The sequence below is a fragment of the Eumetopias jubatus genome, unplaced genomic scaffold, assembly GCF_037043125.1.
Source record: "Eumetopias jubatus isolate StellerSeaLion01/CBP00866 unplaced genomic scaffold, mEumJub1_p1.0 scaffold_1, whole genome shotgun sequence".
In the NCBI taxonomy this organism is placed as follows: Eukaryota; Metazoa; Chordata; class Mammalia; order Carnivora; family Otariidae; genus Eumetopias; species Eumetopias jubatus.
In genome coordinates, this window is record NW_028274807.1 from 181,262,958 (window position 1) to 181,283,729 (window position 20,772).

At 40.4% G+C, this 20,772-nt stretch overlaps 1 protein-coding gene and 1 pseudogene across 4 annotated transcripts in view; one reads left to right on the forward strand and one right to left on the reverse strand.

Annotated features, from left to right (window-relative positions):
- Positions 1–20,772, reverse strand: part of MITF (melanocyte inducing transcription factor) — a 215,328-nt gene that overhangs the window by 116,727 nt on the left and 77,829 nt on the right. The gene's annotated exons all lie outside the window — the stretch shown is intronic.
- On the forward strand, positions 16,846–16,914 carry LOC148165109 (U4 spliceosomal RNA; annotated as a pseudogene).

Sequence of the window (20,772 nt, forward strand, 5' to 3'; positions counted from 1 at the left end):
ATTCCTCAGCCATGGTAATAGACAGAACATTCATGAAACCCTTGCTCGTAAAAATGTTCCATGGCCAGCCAGTATTTGCCATAGTGATACTGCCATATAGTCAGCACTGGAAAAATAAAGTCATGAGAAACACAACCATTCCCATCTTCCCCCAGAAAGCTGGCCAGGATATCTGCTTCTCTCTTGGCTGTCTAGGCTGACACCGTCCACAAAAATCAGAATGTTCTCTCACTTTAAAACACACAAGTCAAAGGAAAATGTAGGGATTCCAACAATCCTTCCTGAACCCAACAGACCATTACAAATTCACCAAGCTTCCTTTCAGCTTTAAATTTGTTCTCCTGCGAAAGCACAGTAGTACATGAGTTCATTCCATCAAAAACATAAATAAGCAGTAGAAAACCCAACTGTCCTACAGCAAGCAGAAGAATGTGTTCACAAAGTGGGGACAGAAGCGAGGAATCGAGGCCAATGAGAAGATAGTATTTCTAGCACATCATTAAACCGAACGTGGCAGGAAGAGCTTATAGGCTGCGAAGCCAGTGGAATGCGATTCTGACGGAAAATACCCAGGTCTTACCAGCATCAAAAGAAGATTCATGTTATAAAGAAGGGGTTCCCAAATGGCTTTCAGAAAATCTGATAAATTCTCAAGAAACTGAACCAAAGCATTCTTTGAAGCATACACAAGAAAATGAGAGAAGTGTGAGTGTTGAAGGAGACCTTTCTCTCCATCCAAAACCCGTCGGATGTGAAAGAAACTTCTATCACAGAGAGCACCATCAGTTACCGATGCCTCAGTGCATTCTCTTCAGGTTTCTATTGCTACCATTGCTAGTTATACTCTCCTGAAAGCAGCACACTCTGGGGGGTTAGGGACACAACCCCTGGACGCAAACTACCAGGCTTGGCTACTTCACCACTCTAAGGCTCCATTCCCCCATCTGCAAATGGGCTTAGCAACTAAATGAGTTAAAGCAAGTAGGATATTAGCACTTGACACCATTGTCCACTGTAGTCTTTTTGATCTCCTCCAGCTCCAGTGTATCTTTCTTGGGAAGGAAGGAGAAGGTACAATATCTTTCCAGCGTGATTCCCACAGGGCTTATAAAAGAGTTGCAAATATATGCTGGCTTTGATTTTATTCACTCTAACAGCTATTTATTAAGCGCCTATTATGAACCCACAGGTACTATGCTAGAAGTTGGGAGATAGCATGAACACCAGATACAACATCAAAGACATAGTCCCCGCCCTCTGCCTACCTCCCAGTGCAGTGGGGGGCGGGGGGAGAGAAACAACATTTACTTGAATTTGGGGAACTGGCCCCCTATTGATTAGGCTTATGCCTTTAAGAGGAAACCTTCAAAGAATCCCAGGTCCCTTTCCTGGGTCCTAACAGTCCCCAGTTGTGCTGTGTAGATGCGCCTTGCTAAGCACAGAGAATACTGACTTGCCATTAAAGAAAAATTCCTAGTACACATGCTTTCCAGCTGGTCATGTCATTAATGTATGGGGCTGTGATATATACTTAGCTAAGACCCTGCTTTGGAAATGCTTTATATGCTTTTAAAACCATTTGTGTGTCCATCTGTTAATTGGACATATATTTACCAAGAGCCAAAGACCAGATGTGACCTTGGGTAGAGACTGGAGAGAAAGTCATGGTCTTTCTCTAGCGTAGAATCTTAGCGTTGTAGAGACGAGTCCACAGACGGGATCCAGAGAGCAAAAGCAACTGACCTTAATTCCCACCATTAGGAGACCCGGCACTGAAATAAAAGTCACATCTAATACCAAATCCAAGCATGTTCCCTTCTCCAGGATTCTGCTCTTGCTACTGTCCCCACAGCCCACAATGCTGTTGCCCAGACAGCTGCATGGTTCCTTTGTCATTTAGTTAATTCACCTTCGACTCAGAAGGAACCTACAAGGCGAGGTCCAAGCTATCAGGCTCAAATTAAATAGGGACCCCTCCCACCTTTATTCTTCTTCACAGCACTTACCACGGCTTACCAGAAAGTAAACTCCAGTTGGGCATGTATTTTTGCCTGTTTTATTCACTGCTCTACTCGTAGCACAGGAACAGCACCTGGCACAGAGTCAGTGCTCCATAAATATTGTCGTAAGAATGAGCCCAGTGTTCCTTTTATCTCCATCTCTATCTTAATGATACTCCTGCTGAGGAAGCTCACAACCCTGAGACTGAGGGGGAGAGGGGCAGTAAGAATCGAACTCATGAAATGTGAGTGCTATGAAAACAGCTGATGGTTGTGATGCACATGGCATGTGACTATGGCAGGTAAAAAATATGCCTAAATACGAGTTATACTTAAGCAGCAAAATGAGTTGGGATGGGTGCCTCAACATGGGATTAAATAACAACGGATTCCAGATGGAGAATCAGAAATTCAGGGTGATGGCGTTCTGCCTTCGTGTCATGGAGCAACGGAGGTGGGAGGATGTGGTGAACAAGACACAAACCCAACCAAAGGCAAATGTTGTCTCACTCCTATCGGGTCTTCAGATTTCTCAAAGGAATAGGGAAATCATGAATCGTATGTGAAGATGAACCTTTCCACGTTAACTTGGAATTGTGTTCAACACTACTTGGGCCACAGCATAACATCTAACATCAAGAATCAGACCAGTGGCACCTACTGTCTACTCTGGCCACTTCCTCAGGAGCCACAGCAGTGCCACGTGTGGGACACGGAATGATGCCTTCTCACGCAAAGACCAAACCTCCAAGCAGGTTCGGGTGTCCTAATCCTCCCACTTAGAACTGAATGAACAATTATTCTCACATACTTAGCTTTTCAGTTCTTAATGCAAGATCGTGGAAAGTCAACCAATCTTTGCTACAAAATGATGTGTCTCGGAGTCTCTCTGAAGAATTACAAACACCAAATAATTACAGAGCTTTGACGGGTACTAGAATCAGGTAGACACTAAAATAAGTCAGAGAAAGAACTTAAAATCATTTTAAACTCCTGTCAGACAAAAAGTTAAAAATAGGAGTGGCTTTTCTCTCTTCCGATTATTTTATTTTTTTTATCTGTTTCTTCCCAAAAGGACTTAGAGCCACTTATGTAAAAGCACACAGCATGAAGACAAAACAACAACAGAAAATTAATGTGTGTGGATAAAGCAAATAAGATGAAGGAAGGATAATTCAAGAGAAAAATATAATGAATTTAATAAGATTAGTATATAAAATGCAAGTAAGGGTCGGCATGTTTGCTAGAGGTGGGTCACAAATCGCTTTCTAAGCTGGGGACAGAAAATCTAATGTCTACAGGGGCCAAGCAGTTAGAGTAAAGGAATAAAACAAACTGAAGAGTGCCTGTTTTATTTTAAGGAAAATGACATTATATTACTAGCTCCCAAGGTTTCCATGGAGACATGTGAGCCCAGTGTTACCAGATCTGATTTTTCAATAGATGCTGGAAATTCAAACATACTTGTGTGAAATCTTCCCATTTTCCAATGTTGGCAAACGAGTTTTTCTTTTGGCTAAAAAAAATATGTGTGAGTTAAAGAAAACATGCCTATGACCATAAAGAGGAAGAAGACATGATCAGTTACATGACTAACTATATCCATAAACTAACCCAAAGCTGCAAAGAAGTACAGTCATTTGTGGTATCAAAACCAGAGAGACACTTCTCCCAAGAGTCTAAAGAGCACCCTGTAACATTCAAAAGATAAGCACCCCATACAATCAAGATTTATGGGGCTCTATCTTATAACGACCTTCAACAGAAGCTAAGGGCATAATACTAAGTATAATTTAGTAGAACTAACTGCCAGGGTGGACAGGTGGCAAATTCTCAGGGATCGAGATTTCTGCTGGTCTCATTTATTTCAAGTATAGATTTTACAGATTTCCCTTAATTTTTAACCAATTACCCTTGTTGACAAATGTAAAATTCTCACACCTTTCTTTACTGTTATTTCACAAATCAAAGCAAAAACCACCCTGGAAAGCAAAAACCACCTTGGAAAACAATTTTTCAAACAGCATTCTCTTCTTCCCTCAGTGTTTTAGAGTATCCAAAGAAAGGGATGAAACCTCTATCCTTCAAACTGTAACCCCCATAAATATTTTTTTTCACAGCAACATTTGACAAGGCAATTCACTTTAATGGACAGTCCATCTGGCAGTGGGACTGAAGTTTGTGAATGCTGCAGAAGCTGGCACACCTCCAGTCACTGGCCAAGAAAGGATACACACGTAGGACCAAATGTCTCCACAAAAAGAGCATTGTTCTAGATCTGTCCCAGGTCACGAACAAAAGGACAATCAAGTCAGCGATGCTCCATGGAATCCCCGGGGTGGTGTGGTTAGAGAGGCTGGATTCCAGCCTGGGCCCCTGACGTACCTAGAACTAGTGCAGCTTTATTTCATCTCTCTCAGGTACATTCAGTTCTGCTAGAATGCTTCTTTCTAAAATGCAAATTTGTTCAGTTGCAACTGTTACATTAGAGAACAATTTGCCCACAACTCAAATGAATTTTGGTTTGCTGTGCATTGTTTTGTTTGCAAGAAACACTAGGTGAACACAAAAAATGCACCCAGCTGAATTGAGCCATGTAGGAATACACAAATCCACACACTTCAAACACCTACCAGCTACCATAGTTTACCATGCACATGATGCACCACACCCATCCACTTCTAGAGGCACAATTTTCCATCGATTTCAGATAAGCTTCCTTCCACCTCTTCTCTGTAATGTACAAGCTGCAATCCTTCTAACACCCACTTCCACAAGCAAACACCAGGTCTTTTCAAGGCAAACTACCAAGTTTATTGCTGTATTTATATATATTATTAACCATTTAACAAATGTACAACTGTCTACTGTTTTTATTAGGTTCCTATCTTTTCTTCTTTTACTATGTCACTGACAAAGTTTGTGAGTGTGATACCCCTAACGCTCTTTTTCCTATAGACTCCATGATTTTGCTGAGCCTGGTGATTTTAGAAATGCGTATGTTGTGTTACAGCAGAAACAACCATCCTAGACTCTACATAAAATATTTGAAAAAAGGAGTTTTCCTAGAATGTAAGTTCTACGCAAAGCTAACATGCTCTGAACTCCAGGGGACACCATTTACATCATATTTTATGTGGATCCTTTCTATGATCGATTAATTAACCTGGCATTCAACAAATAATGTGAAGCCTCATATGTGTCATGAAAGTACTATGTTCCAAAGAATGTACTTGCTCACTTTGGAAAATTAAAAGAAAACCAAAAAATGCATAAAAATTAAAATCATTCACTATCTTAAAATGCAAATATTTTGATGTTTTTCTTTTCAGTCTTTTTTCTTTATATATGTACTACTACCATTCCTACTATATGTGCTACTTCATCTGACCTATTTATCTTACTTTGGCTTAAAAATTGACTTGCCACTTCTAAATCAAATATGCTTATTTTTCTGGGTGAAAAAAAAGCGTTGCCAAACTGAGTCAATCACTTAACATTAAATGAGCACACACTATCTGCTTAGCACTATGCTCTGTGACACACAAATTAGAATACTCAACAGATTGTGCTTAATAACCAAAAGAATTTCTTTAACTTTCTAAATTTGGCACATTTACAACATTTCTTGCCCTTAAGATTAATCACTATTTTCATTTGAGTTCTAAGATTTGTTAAAAATATAAATTATATAAATAGCACATTTAGAAAAGAAAATGGACTTGTATTATTAGTTTCCTGCAAATTATAGCTTCAAGAATTATATTCTGCCCTTTTCTCTGTCACCTTTTTGAATACTGTACCACCAAAATTACCTACACAAAACAAAGCTGCATTTGAATATTTCTAAGTAGTAAATACACATATTAAAGTCTCATGAAGACTGCCTACTAATTTTCCCTCTTTATTTTTTCCAGCAGAATTATTTTAAGATTTGATTTTTTTGTGAATATAGATTTAAGAGTTTAGTAAATTGTGTGTAAGATATAGATACACACACATATGTATATATGTGTACGTATCAAAGACTGGGCTAAATATATATATTTTTTACATGGAAGATTCAGATACATATAAATATATGCATGTATTACATGGAAGATATAGATATATAAGTGCAAGATACAGACAGATACAGATGTATACATACATGCATATGTAAATATATGTATGTATGTATCAATCAAAGATCAGGCTCAAATATATATATTCTTGAATTTTCTCTCCTACAAAATGTGAAATATGTTTGCCATTGTATCTGTTTAAGCTAAATTCCCTAACTAGCAACAAGCAACTAGGAGTAAAAAGCTATTTGGGATTTCATCCCCTCTTGCCCTGTGATAAAATGCTCATAAACACCAAGAAATGAGGCTAATAGGACAAAATCAAAAGAGGCTAGATAATCCATAACACACACAGTAATTTTCTTAGAAATCATCAATAAATGATTTCACTCTTCACTTAAAAAGGGGGGGAGGGGCGCTTGGCTAAGTCACTGTTCAAGTTGCAATCCAGGTATAGGAGGGAACATTGGAAAAAGTCACAAGGTTACATCTTGAGGTGCCAGTCTCCACCACATTTTACTCGTGAAATAAAAAAGACAATTGTCTTATTATTATAACAGTTTTGGGGGAGAGGTAGTTAACCCTTCAGTCCCGATTCCTCCCTGTGTGTGTGACATGATGGATTAAGTGTTCCAGCTCACCCTGGGCTGTAACTTTTCTAAAACCTCACAACGATTCACCTTGTTTTATATATTCCTGGGAGGGCTGTGTTTGAGAAGGGTTGAAAGTGAACCCTGTAACTTTTCCACCAAAGCACACCTCACGGCACAGGAGACACATCCTTCCCCGGAGGACTGAAAGCAAGGCCTGGGAGTAGGATCTGAATTCACCATCAGTAAAGGAGATGTCTCTTTGCAGCCTCAGACTTTATCTCACATTCTATTCCGTGATATATTCTTGCTTTTACCAGCAGGAAAAAATTCCTAAATAACTGACCAGTTGGATTACTCCAACTTTTGCTCCCCTTCTCCAAATATTCAAGAACTACTGATGGTCTAGAGAGATGAGCCCCATTAACCTCCTCCAACTTCATGGAGCCCTTAGCAGAGATCTGTGGGCTAAAGATATTTCTAGGTGACACATACAGCACTAAGGACATGGGTGCTTTAATTTTTAAAGTCTATTTTACAGTCTCCTGAGTGTTTTCCTTTTTTTAAAAAAAATCAATTGATACACTCATTTTTATGTATCAGTCTTTGCTGAGGTAGGGACTACATTTAGAGCAAGGTCCATTTTCTCTTTCGTGAGTACTGAACATTAATGAACAGAAATCTTGAGGCAAAGGCCCTTCTGAGCCTGCAGAGATGTCACTGCCACTCAGAAAAGCTATCGGCCACCACCAGCATGCCCCAGCCCTCACATCACAGTGACCTCCGGCAGCCTGAAAGCTGAAGGGGATGAGGAGAAGGGCAGTACCTCCCACCCCTGGCTGGCCAAGGATGCAACTGGGCTCTTCCACACCCTCCAGCCCAGGCTCCTCTGCATGCTCTTCCCTTTAGAGAGCTAGTCAGACAGCTATTATTCATCAGAGTGTCCTAAAAAGATATAAGAAGATAAAGTCCTTGACTGGGCTAGGCACCGGAAGGAAAAAAGCAGCCACAAAATGAAAACTGCCTTTTAGAAGTAGCTATGGTTAAACATTAAAAAAAAAAAAAAAATCACATGGTTTTGCTCCCCATACTATAGCTAATGAAAAGGGGTATTTAACATCCAGTGGGAAAAGCACTGTTTTTATAATTTCAACAGCAATTACTACAAAGCTCATTTGTAAGAGCTTGGCGAATCCTCACTTATTCTGACCTCAAGAACCAACATTCTCTGGGGTTAGAATCCAGGGACTTATTCTAATGTTGAATGTTCTCCCCAGTCCTTTTAAGAGAAAAAAAAAAAAATGAACTTCACATCGACTGATGCATGACATTGTTTTAATCCAAAAAAAAGTGCAGGTTGAAACCATTATAACATGTCATAAAGCATCAGTAATGGCCACTCAGCAATAGCTAAACCATTTTTAAGGTCATAAACAAGCACATAAAGTGCGCTACACTAATTTATTGGAAACATCCTCTTTAAGAGAAAGGGTCACAAAGGGCTCCGGCTCAATCACATTGCTCTCCTCAAGCCATCCGCCAGCCGCAGAACTTACATATGACCTTTGCAATTCCCCTTGCAAATTCTTTCAGCACTTGGGCATTCCACTTTCAAACTTAGGGGGAGGTTAGGCAAAGCTATAAAAATCAGCAGCAGGAACACTAGAATATGCTGGAATGGGATAAATGTCTTTCTCGCAGAAGAAATACAGGCACTGTTAATTTACAGAATCCAGTGCAAAAAAAAAAAAAAAAGGCAACTCGTCAGACCTCCTTCACCACTTATATTTTAAACCCAGAAAAGCAAAATCAGACTTACCCTGGGAAGCCATCCTATAGGCTGACTCAGAAAAGGAGCCTGTTGACAAGCCAAAAACAGCTACAAACCAATGCTCCAAAAACTCGCTGGGTTTAATCCTCTCATCCACCTACTAACCCCTGCTACTACGTATGCATCTGGCTTTTGTTAAAGAACTTCTGCAAACGTACAGTGGATGAGTAATCGTTCAGACTTCGTAAAACATGCCAAACCCATCACTAATAACAGTAGTTTCATTTACTCATCACATTTTTGAGTGCCTTTATTTGATTTTTCTAAGTGAAATTAGTGCTTTTTGCTGATGCAAATTCCTTGCCGCTAAAGCATGCACACATTGCCCAAAAGGCAGTAGGTGTCTCGGTGTGTTCCTAACTTTCTCTTGGTCCTTGTCAGCAGTGGATAGTGTTGAACTCATATGTAAAGGCACAGCCTGCTCGACAAACTATCTTTTAAAATTAATATTACCACTATTTCCCCAAATAAATAAAACCTCCAGCCAATTCTACTTGCTTTTTTTCATTGAGAAAGGCAATTATTTTATCATAATAATTATTAGAAATCCCGAACAATAGGAAGCATAAATTCATCCCCCACTGATTCCCCATCCAATCCCTGCTCTTAGAGGTAATCACTGTCAAAAGCTTTTAATAAATCATTCCACAAATTTCTACTTAGATATTATACATGTGTATTCACACAGACTCTTGGGGACTGATAGCTCTTGGACATCAGAATTTTCCAGATTTTATAAAGGTAACAGTACATACACAGTATTATATCCCCAGTGAGATGGGGCAATAGCTCATAATCAAGTGCATTAATATTTCTGCCAGTAAACATATGAATATTCAACTAAGTGAGATAATAAAGACTTTAAATAGCCTCATGTCATTTCAGGTCAGGTAATTCTGCCAAATGAAGTAAAAAAAAAAATCTTCAATATTCAGAGACTTTTAGATTTCAGAATTGAGGATAAGGGACTTCAAACCCATAGCTTTTCTCCCAGCTACTTACCAAATTTTCAAGACTTTCTTTTTATTCCAAATGTTCATAACAGGAAACTTAGAAAAATATACATAAATAAAGTTAAAGTCACCTGCAAAATCCCACCACACAGAGAACTGAGTTTTTATTCACTAATGTATCAAGTGCCTCCCGGGAGTACAGACTCAGAATCCTATGGGCAGATTAAAAAAATCAAAGCAAAGGTAATTCCTGTTTTCATACCAGGTCAAAAGTAATACCTGTTTTAAAAAATTAGACGGCACTGTGCTACCAAAGTTCAAAGGAAGTGTTAGGTGGACATGTATTATCTTTCAGGCTACCCAGCACCTTTTAAGATACTCCCTGTGTTTCGGAGAATTCCCCTCTTTTTTTTTTTTTAAAGACTTATTTTATTTTTATTTTTATATTTTTTAAACGTTTTATTTACTTATTTGTCAGAGAGGGAGAGAGAGAGAGAGAAAGAGATCAAGCACAAGCAGGGAGAGCTGCAGGCAGAGGAAGAAGCAGGCTCCCGGCCAAGCAGGGAGCCCGATGTGGGGCTCGATCCCAGGACCCTGGGATCACGACCTGAGCTGAAGGCAGGCGCTTAACCAAATGAGCCACCCAGGCGTCCCAGTTTTTTTTTTTTAGAGAGAGATAAAGAGAGAGCGTGAGCAAGTGGGGGGAGGGGCAGAGGGAGGGAATCTCAAGCAGACTCGCAGCTGAGCATGGAGCCTGACATGGGCTCAGTCTCAGAACCCTGAGATCATGACCTGAACCAAAATCAAGAGTCGGATGCTTAACCGACTGAGCCACCCAGGTGTCCTTGGAGAATTCCCCTTCCTATTAGTTCAGAGGGAGACAGAGATAGCTTCCACAGTGGAAGCCAAGTACTCACTTTCCCAGACTCCCTTGCAGCTAGGATGAGACATGGGCCTTCTGTTCCAGCGATCAGATGTACCTGGGTCAGAATGTGCAGAACTGTACTCCAGTGAGGGAAAGAAGCAGCTACATCTAGAAGATGTAGGAGTGTGGAGTTTGGCTGTGTGGTTTAATGGTCTGTGCTAGTTGGGTCAATGGTGCAAGCTACAGTGTCTACACCCAGAAGCAGCTACATCAGTGTACTCACTGGATCGGTTCTATGGTGTGCTGGGGTATGGCTCCTCACTATTCAGCCCCAGGCTGCTTCGCTGGCCTCCCAGGGGTCACAGGCTCCTGAATATTCTATAATAAACTCTCTTTCTACTTCAACTAAACAGAGTTTAGTTTGTTGATACAGTGAAGAAATGTGACTGCTACAAGGAGGAAATCTCTTTTAACAAGGCAAGGCAGCATGACGTAGTGAAAAGAAAAGAAAGATAACTGAAAGCCAAACAGAGCAGCTTTCAAAATTTGACTCCTATTCCCACCCTATGCCAACTGTCTCAGAGCATGGGCAAGCTGATTAGTTTAGTCCAACAGCAATTTCCCTATCCTTGCAAAACTGGTCCCGAAAAAGAAATGAGCTCTTTCATTTATTCAATCATTCATTCAGCCAAACACTTTGTTGAGCTTCTATTATGTGAGACACACTGTGCTAAATATCAGGTACTAGGGTGGCCAGATGTAGCAAATAAAACTATCAGCCACCAAACTGAATTTGAGTTTCAAATAAACCACAAATAATATCTAGTATAAACAAGTCCCACATTTGGGATATACTTCTACTTTAAAATGGCCTATATTGGGAACTTACATATATGAAAATACTATTTGTTTTGCTCTAAAATTCTAATTTCTCTGATGCCCTATATTTCATCTGTCCTATATTTCATCTCAGTAAAGAACAGTGCACAAAAGAGGCAGAGTCCTTGTTTCCACGGACCCTCAGTCCAGTAATGGGGGTTGAGAGAAGGCAGGTAGACAAGTTACAAATAGGCACAACTACACAATGTAAATAGAGCAAAGAGCTACAAAGGTGATAAACCGAGCAATAAGATGGAAATAAAGAGGAAAGTATATTTAATTAACAGGATTATTAAGGAAAGGCTTGTCTAGGAAGTTGAATCTGAAAGGAAGATCATGCTGAAGGAAGTAAAAAAACTTCGCAGAATAGTAGGAGATCCTGCACAAGGCCTAGCACACAGTAGATGTTCACTTCAATCTTTAGCAGAACTAGGACTTCTATCTCTCTTGCTCACCCTACATCAACCTTGACCCCGTGGGGTGCAGAAAGATGCTAAGAAGGGATATAAATGGACCACCAAAGTCTTCCTGCTTCCGAAGGCATAGCAGCCACCCTCAGTCTAAAACGTCATGAAAGTGGCGCCTGGGTGGCTCAGTCGTTAAGCGTCTGCCTTCAGCTCAGGTCATGATCCCAGGGTCCTGGGATCGAGCCCCGTGTCAGGCTCCCTGCTCCTCAGGAAGCCTGCTTCTCCCTCTCCCACTCCCCCTGCTTGTGTTCCCTCTCTCGCTTTGTCTCTCTCTGTCAAATAAATAAATAAAATCTTTAAAAATAAATAAATAAATAAAACGTCATGAAAGACCCCAAGCCCGAACTTCCCAGCCCAGTCCTCCTGAATGCCTGACCCACAGAGACCACAACAGATAATAACATGAAAGTTATTTTTTTTCAATCACTATATTTTAACAGGATTTGTTATGCAGCAATAGTGACCAAGCGTTGGCAAGAATGGGGAGCTTCCAGAACATTCAGACACTGCTGGCGGAAGTGTAAACTGGGACGACTGCTTTGGGAGACAGTTTGGCAGTGCTTAAGAAAGCAGAACATACATATACCCCATGTCCCGCCCTGGCTTCCACAGCCAATGGCACTGTTGCAATTCTGATTCTAACTAATTCCCACATGATACCCCCTCCCTCCCGTCTCTGCTCGATTTGCAACACCCTCTCCACCAATTATGCACAGTCCCCAGGTTAATCTTCCTAAAACTCAAATTTCACCATGCCATTCTGATGCTCAAAAAGTCCTCCATATATAGATACTTAATAAACCTTTGCTGATTGATTGTAAGATTCAAACCTGGGGAGTTTTACTAACCTGTCACTGAGGGAAAAAAGACAAAAAACAAATAACCCAGTCATTCAGAGATTTAGAAGGCAGCTCCTTGAAATGCCCTCCAAAAAAATTAAACCCTGGCCACAAATCGTGATCGTTGTGAAATACATGTGTGGAAATATGTCTCAAGGAACCACGCTAGTTAACTATTGCTATCTGTTCAAACAGAATGTTGCACAAAAGGCTGCGTGCAACATGATGGTGACAGCCACCACCACACTGCACAGCAAAGAATGAGTTTCAAACCTGAAAGGTCTTTCAGTGCACAGCAAAGGAGAAAAACAGTTGCTTCCCAGCATGGAAGAGGAAGAGGTGGGGGTGGAGGTCGAGGAAGGGATGGGAAGGGAAAGGAAGACAACCCTTAATCTCCTCTACAGTTTCCTGCTAATGCCCCACTCTCCGATGATCATCTGGAACTGTATCACGGGCGGTGGTAATCATGGGTGGGGAAAAAGCATAATAACCGTAACAACCCCCATTTGCTCTGTGTCTGCCACATGCTAGACATTATGCTGAGCTGTAAGACACATCTTCACCAGCGTTATTGCAACCAATATTTAGGCCAGGCCCTGTCTAATCCACTTAACAAGTCTCATCTCATTTCACCCTCACAGCAACCTTGCAAGGTTATATAAATGATCATTCCCATTTTACAGATGAGGAAGCCAGGGGATGCTAACTTGCCTAAGATCCTGTCTGTGAATGCTTCAAGAGTCTAGGGTCAAGTAAGATTAAACAAACAAAAAAGAATCAGCAAGAAAAAGATGAAAGTATCTCATGGGAATATTCAAAATTTGGAAAGAAAAATAAAGAGATGCACTAAAAGCCAATTTATGGCAACACAAGAACTAAGATTCATGAAACCATAACCTATGGGATGGAGTACACACAGGGCAACATGAGGAACCTCACCTGAACTGGCCAAATTTAAGCTCCATGTTGTACACTCTGAAAGGGAGAGTCAGATCCCAAATTCATTCATTTATTCATCAAATATTTAATGAACACCTACTGTGTGCTGGACATTGTTCAAGTTGCCCAAGATATAGCAGTGACCAAGAGGCAAAAGTCCCTGTAGAGCGTCCGTGGACAATAAACTCCATAAATAACTAAGCCACAAAAGACGTTAAAGGAGTACAAGTAAAGCAGAGCAAGGAGCATCACAAGGACCAAGATATGGGCAGGAAACGGATGCAATTTTAAATATGGTAGTCAGGGTAAGCCCAGAGGGTGACATCTGAACAAAGGCTTCAAGGAGGCGAGGAGATGAATTCTGGGGATGGTTGGAGACCAAGCATTCCAGATGGGACTGTGCCAGGCCCGCTGGAGCAGCCATGAGGAGGCCAGTCTAGTCACTGCAGAAAAGCCCAAGGGACAAAATAAGAGGAGATAAAATCAGATTAAATAATAGAGGCCAAACTACAAATGGTGCTGTAGGCCCCCATCCACCAATGATTCTTCAGCCTTAGGGGTCACAAATCACTTGCAGAAGCTGATGGAAGTTGGGGCACTTACCCCAGAAAAGTGCACATATACAAAATGCTGCTCTAATTTCAGAGTGTTAACACCTCCCTGGTGCTTCATCCTAGACTCCCAGGATTGGAACATGGTCCTGCAGAAGATCATAGTTTCTCCTGCTGGACCAAAGAAATGCACTCAATATGAACCCCATTTAATGGTATCCCAAAAGGGGATAGCGATTCAAGACAGTGAACAAGCTCCTCCAGTCTCTGAGGTTTTATTTGCTCCACTGTCCTCATCAATCTGGGGAGGCCACACTCAAAAGCCTCAATGGCCCTAAGGGAAGCCATCCACATCTGTCACCTGGGGACTCTTACCTTGCAAGCCATAGCATTCAGACACAAAGCTACATCAAGGATGATCTTAATATCCAAGTAGAGGAAAGTATGCATCAGGAGCCCAAGTGCAACTGGATGACACTTGGAACCCATCAACCACCACACAGTCCATGTGCGTGTATACATACATGCGTGTGTGATTATAAACATATTTATATATTTTAATTCTTTTCATATAAGCTAAGAGCATGATTATACATCTGTTTTGTTACCTCTGAACTCCCAATGCTTAGAAAAGTACCTGGCACACAAGAGATGCTCAGTAAATGATGGCTGAATGAATGCATAAACCCAAAGAATTGCTTCTTTGCAAATCATTCCAGGAAATAAGCGGATCAAAATGTCACCATGAGATGGACAGAATAGTTACGCTGGAAAGGGTAGGGAATATGGCTAAATTAGGGATTGGAAAAGCCCATGCCGTAAGAGCCACAGTTTTCCACGTCATAAAGCATGTCTATGGAATATTAGAAATTATACCACCTTTCTGCCACAGTGATACAGGCTTTTCACCAATGGTTCTCAAACCAATCATGTCACCAGTTTGTCTGTTTTCCCAAATACATCACAGACCAATACTTTTGTAAAAAGCAAAATAAAAATGAATTCTTAGACAAACGAGAAGAGAAACAAAACACACACACAAATACAAAGTTTGTATCAGATTCAACAGACCTAAATTACTCTGCTCAATTGCTATAGACATTTCTAAACACTCTCAATTTCTGTTCTTAACTTACTGCAAACCAGCAACACACAGCTCATGAACTACTCCAGCTCATGGGTCACACTGAGAAGAACATGAGTCTTAGATCATACACACATCTATACACACACGTGTGTTTGCACGCACATTAGGAAGTCCAGTATTCGATGCAGATGCAAATATGTTTGCTCTCCAGCTGATAATAAAAAAAATTCTTCTACCTATTAAATTTCTGTCAAATATTTATTTCAACTATCAAGTTCATGATGCTCATAATATCAGACTCCAAGAATATGTTAATATATTGATTATGCCCTACTTCAAATCATCCCAAGATTTAAATAAGAGAAATTAGGATCAGATTGTTCATTTTATAACAGATCCCACATTTGGTAAGATAATTATCATAAGATTGACTTTATATACCTAAATACCATGGTGATTTTAATCCATTTGCAAAATAATGTTCATATATTTATCTTCTATATTTATGTACCTGCAGCTTTATAGAAACATATTGATTATGTAAACTAGTATGATGAGGTTTTTAAAATGCTATTAAAATTATGTTCACTTGGACAACAGTGTTTTCCTTTCCTTATTCTAGAAAATTATCCTACCCAATCTAAATAAAATTTGATTAAAAATAATTTATAAATAAACCTAACATATGACATTCTAAGAAGGAAGCAGGTTGCCCTTTTTGTTTTCATTAAAATAGCTCCAGATTAATGAGGGATGCTACCTAATCTTTTTAAATCATCCTTCATCTAAAAAAAATAATAATAATACAACCTTTGAAACTACATAAACATAATCCTGAAAGCTCTAGTCATTCACAAAGCTTTCTTAAGTCGGGATGAGTTCATGATTTTCCTCAAAGTCCAAGTTAAACATGCATTCCAGAGAAAAACATGCATGAGGCCATGCAAGGAGTCAATATGGACTGACTGACTTATTACCTAGTACTCATGCAAGGAATTTTGGTTTTAGGCCAATTGTAAAAAAAAAAAAAGTGAGGATATTCTTGATTATATTTATAGCACGAATTTTCTAGAAGCAGGACTCAAGACCACAGCCTTCAAGCTTCACAGAGCTTCTATCACATCATTTGGCAGAAGGAGTCAATATTTACTGAATGAGAGAATGAAACTGTGATTCCCCATTTCTTTCAGGCTACCAACAAATTGGGAATTAATGCCAGAGACCCTATCTACCAAAACAATGACTCTGCTGCCCCTTCTTGCCAAGTCCCTTCCCACTGACTGCTCCTTCCAGGAAGATTCTATTTCCCTCCCACTGGTACCAGACTTTGCCACTGACGTCTTATGGCCAATGAAACATGCATACAAGTGACATGACATGCGCCACTTCCCCGGGGAAGTTCCAAGAGCCAGTGTGTGATTCCACTATTTCCCTTTTCCTTCTGTTCAAGACAAATATGTCCCAAATAGGTGCTGCTCTTTACGCATTAGTTTCAGAAGGAAACTAATGACCTAGACCATAGCCACTGCCAACAGATTTTTTTAAGTCCCTAAAATTTTGCAGGGCTTTGTTAACGCAGCAAAACTTGGCCGCTGCTGATGGATACAATGACATGTCTTTAGGAGAAAAGCCCGTACGTGGTGTGTATTGAAGACTTAATGGTAAAGCGGAGTTTTCTTAAGCTCTTACTATGGGAATAGCCGACAGTCGCAGGTCTGGAGAAGGACAATCCCATCAACTACAGGTAGCATAGATTATACTAGTGAAAAGCTGAAGAAGAAGCTTTGCGCAGTGGCAGTATCATAGCCAATAAGGTTTATCTGAGGCGCAATTATTGCTAATTGAAAAGCTGAAGAAGAGCGGTATGTGCATTCAGAGGCTGGTGTGAGGTAAGGAGGAGGTGAGCCAAGACAGTGGTAATAAGTAAGGACACCAGCAAAATTTAAGACATGGGCCTATTTGCTCAGTTGTCCTCCTCTATCCAAAGACCAGGAATTCCAACAAGCACGGCCCATGCTTAGCGGAATATTTCCAAAAGTGTAATATGCAGTGATGGCACGTGAAATGTGTTTGAGGGTAAATGACAAACTCTTAAAATATTGCTACAAACCCCTTACTCCAAGGATTTTGCATCTTTGGACAAAGTAGAGTAAAAGAAAGTGAGCTGATTAAAAGCAAAATAGGAGAAAACATAACTGAATAGCATTATAATGGTGAACCTCTATGGCAAAAACTGAGAAGATAGCTTGGTAATGAATTAAAGTCTTATAAAAACTCTGTTCTTCAATCTCTGCCCCTATACCTGGATTATAACAGGCAGGTAACAAGTGTAGCATGGAGGGAAGGAGAGGGAAGAGAAAAATGTGAGCAAAGCCTGTGCAACCTCTGGGGGGAAGAAAAAAACACTGCCTACTAGCAACAGAATGCAAAGAGTAAGTTATGTGGATGCTTTGTTATAATTTACAAAAGTTTAATTTAAAAAACAATAGCAACCTCCATTCTTTCAGTACTTATTATATGTCAAGCACTATGAAAACCATCCATCGTTTCATTCCTTTCTTTCCAAAGCCCTGCAAGACTGGAATTCTTATGTCCATTATAAACGTGGAGACAGGCTCAAGGAGGTAAAAAAAAACTTGACCAAGATCACACACAATTAATGGTTTGTCCAATACCAAGCTTGTGCCCTTAACCTCACAGTTGGCAGTCTTCCAATGTCCAAACATCTAAAAAATAACAACAATAATGACAAATGTTCATAGGTGCACTATTTGTAAACACCCCAAACTAGAAAATGCCCATCAACAGTAGAATGGATAAATAAATCCCAACAGGTTCATATAATTAAATACTTTATAGCAATGAAAATGAATGAACTACAACTACAACCACAGTAACATGGATGAATTTCAAAAATATAATCATGATTAATAGAGGCCAGGCACAGATGAGTACCTATTATATGACTATATGATATTACATTTCTAAAGGGTACAAAGCAGGCAGAATTAACCAAAGCTGTTAGGAGCCAGGATGGTGGCTACCCTTGGGAGACAGCAACCAAAGGGCACAAGAAGGGAGTATATGGAGTGCAGGTTACATTCTGTTAATTGGTCTGAGTGCTGGTAAACAGGAGGCCAACTTATAAAAAATTCATCAATGCGATACACTTACAATAAATGCCCTTTCCTCTACATATGTTACACTTCAATAAAGTATTGTTCAAATTAAAAAAATGAGCACCTACTTGAGGCATTTTCTGGTTTGTCCTTTTAATGTATTTAGACTCAAATATTCTTTAATAAAGCACATACTATATTTTCTCAAGCTTTATAAATTTTAAGAACAAAGGCAAAAAATAAAACATTAGAGATTTAAAAGTTAATAGGTGGGAGTTAGGAGAAAACAACTGGCTAGGAATCAAAAAATTTTAGTGTATTCTTCTGTTCTCTAACTACATGCATCCTCTAGAGCAAGCCATTTCACCTCACCTTAGTCAGTTTCCCCATTAGAAAACTGAAGGGATCAGACCAGATAATCGTCAAGGCACCTCTTTTCTTTTCTTTCTTTTTTTTTTTTTTTGAGTCCTACACTTGCCATTATCACATTGCTGCAGCATTCACACAGAAAAGGGGAACAAAAGAGCAACCGCTTGCAACCCTATCACATGATTCTAGGGTAGAAGGAAACAAACCTGACATGTACATCTATCTAATCAACACTTGATTATCAATGTAGATCTGCACTGCTCTGCAGGAGATCCCCAAAAACAGAAGTACCACTCACCAACTGGGTCCCATCAGCAGCCTTGCTCACATATTCTAAAGCTCCCATGAAAAACGGAATGGCCAATTTATCACACAAAATCTTTCATGGATATTTTATTCTAGGACCACGAGAACCACTAACCTCCTCCCTTACTACAGATAATTGCAAATTTCCAGAATTTCATAAGATCTGTTCATGTGATCAGAAGAATGCAGAGAAATATATAATAGCCTATGTACTCATATTTCGTGCTCCTTTGTACAAATCCATTAGACACTTCTTACCTATATGCTTTTGCAACGCAAGCAAAGAACCTAAATCTATTGATGGTACCCCGTATTAGTCAGGGTCCAATTAGGAGAGAGAAACTACACAGTAATTTAAACAGGGAAAGTTTAATATAAGGAATTCTTAACTATAACAGGGAATTAGCTAGTAAGAAGTCAATAGAAGGGGCGCCTGGGTGGCTCAGTCAGTTAGTGTCTGCCTTCGGCTCAGGTCCCGATCCCAGGGTCCTGGGATCCAGGCCTGCATTGGGGTCCCTGCTCAGTGGGGAGCCTGCTTCTCTCCTTCCCTCTGCTCCTCCTGGCCCCCCGCTCATGCTTGCTTACTCTCTCTCAAATAAATAAAATCTTAAAAAAGAAAGAAGTAAATAGAACTCTAAAGAATGTAAGAATGGCAATAATATATGGAGCAGCCATATCCCTAGGGCTGAGACACAGTGCCCAAGGGAGAGCCTTATCTCCCCAGGGCTGAGATCAAGGGCCACTGTGCTCACTGCATGGCAGGGAATTCACTGTGATATTGCATGTGTGGAACTTACTGGAAATCCATCCTCTAGGGTGCCAGGGAAAGCTGTTTACAGAGAAGTGGTTCAACAGAGGCACAGTGCTCCAAAACCGCCTAAGTAGGGATGCCAGAGAAAGCGGCTGGTTACTAGATGCAGCTCCGGCCAGCACGCACTACAGGAGCCTGGTGCTGCAAAAGCACCCATGCTGTAGGAGCTGGCGGATGGAAAAGGCACAGGCCTTATAGGCAACAAGCCCTGGCAATGTCTGTCATGCTGCAGTAGTCAGGAGCTGGAGAAGCGGGAAGGAAAACTCCTTCCTCCTCCAATGTCTCTCCAGATTGCTCTCCGGACAATGCTTTACATCATGCCAACTGGCAAAGGAAGAACATTCAGAGTCCTGATCCATTTTCACAGAGCGGGTAAGAGAGTGTGAATCTGGACCTGAAAGGCAATAAATTGATACCCAGCACAGACCCTACAGCAAGCAATTGCAGTTAAGTTCTAATAACCCAACACGCCGCAGGCATGCCACTGATATTAACTTGATCCTGTGAGTACTACCCTGGCTACAGATGCCAAACCTGATTTGGGGGGCGGAGCTCTCGGGTGAAGAGGCAAACAAGTCTGACGGCAGCACAGAGAACAGCACTACTGGGTCAAGTGCAGGCTTTTTGTTTCCTGGAATACATCTAAATTGTCTCCTTCTTAGCTGTGTTCTGAGTTTGTACTAAATCACTTCAGAGATGGTCCTTCGCCTGGCACAGACGTTGAGAATACCAGTCTTCTGACAAAAGATGACAGGCTTTGAATAACAAATCGCTCACTGAGCCATAAATAATGTTGCTCATATTTTGACCTTTGCTTAGCCATTTACATGAATGTGGCAACTGTTTTGTAACGAGATAATTTCAGGCCTGTATATGTGTCAGCCATGGCCTTTTGTCCAAGCTCTGGTCATTCTGCTAACCAAAATGCAGGCTAGAGGGCATATTGTAAACCAGAGAAGAAATCACACTCACCTACTCATATGCTCAGGAGACCAGGATTAATGATCAGGTAGAGTCACAAAGGATTCCAATTAACAGGAAAGATCCAAAATGAAGGAACAAACATTTGCCAAAATTCACTTAGGTAAAGACCACAAAATGC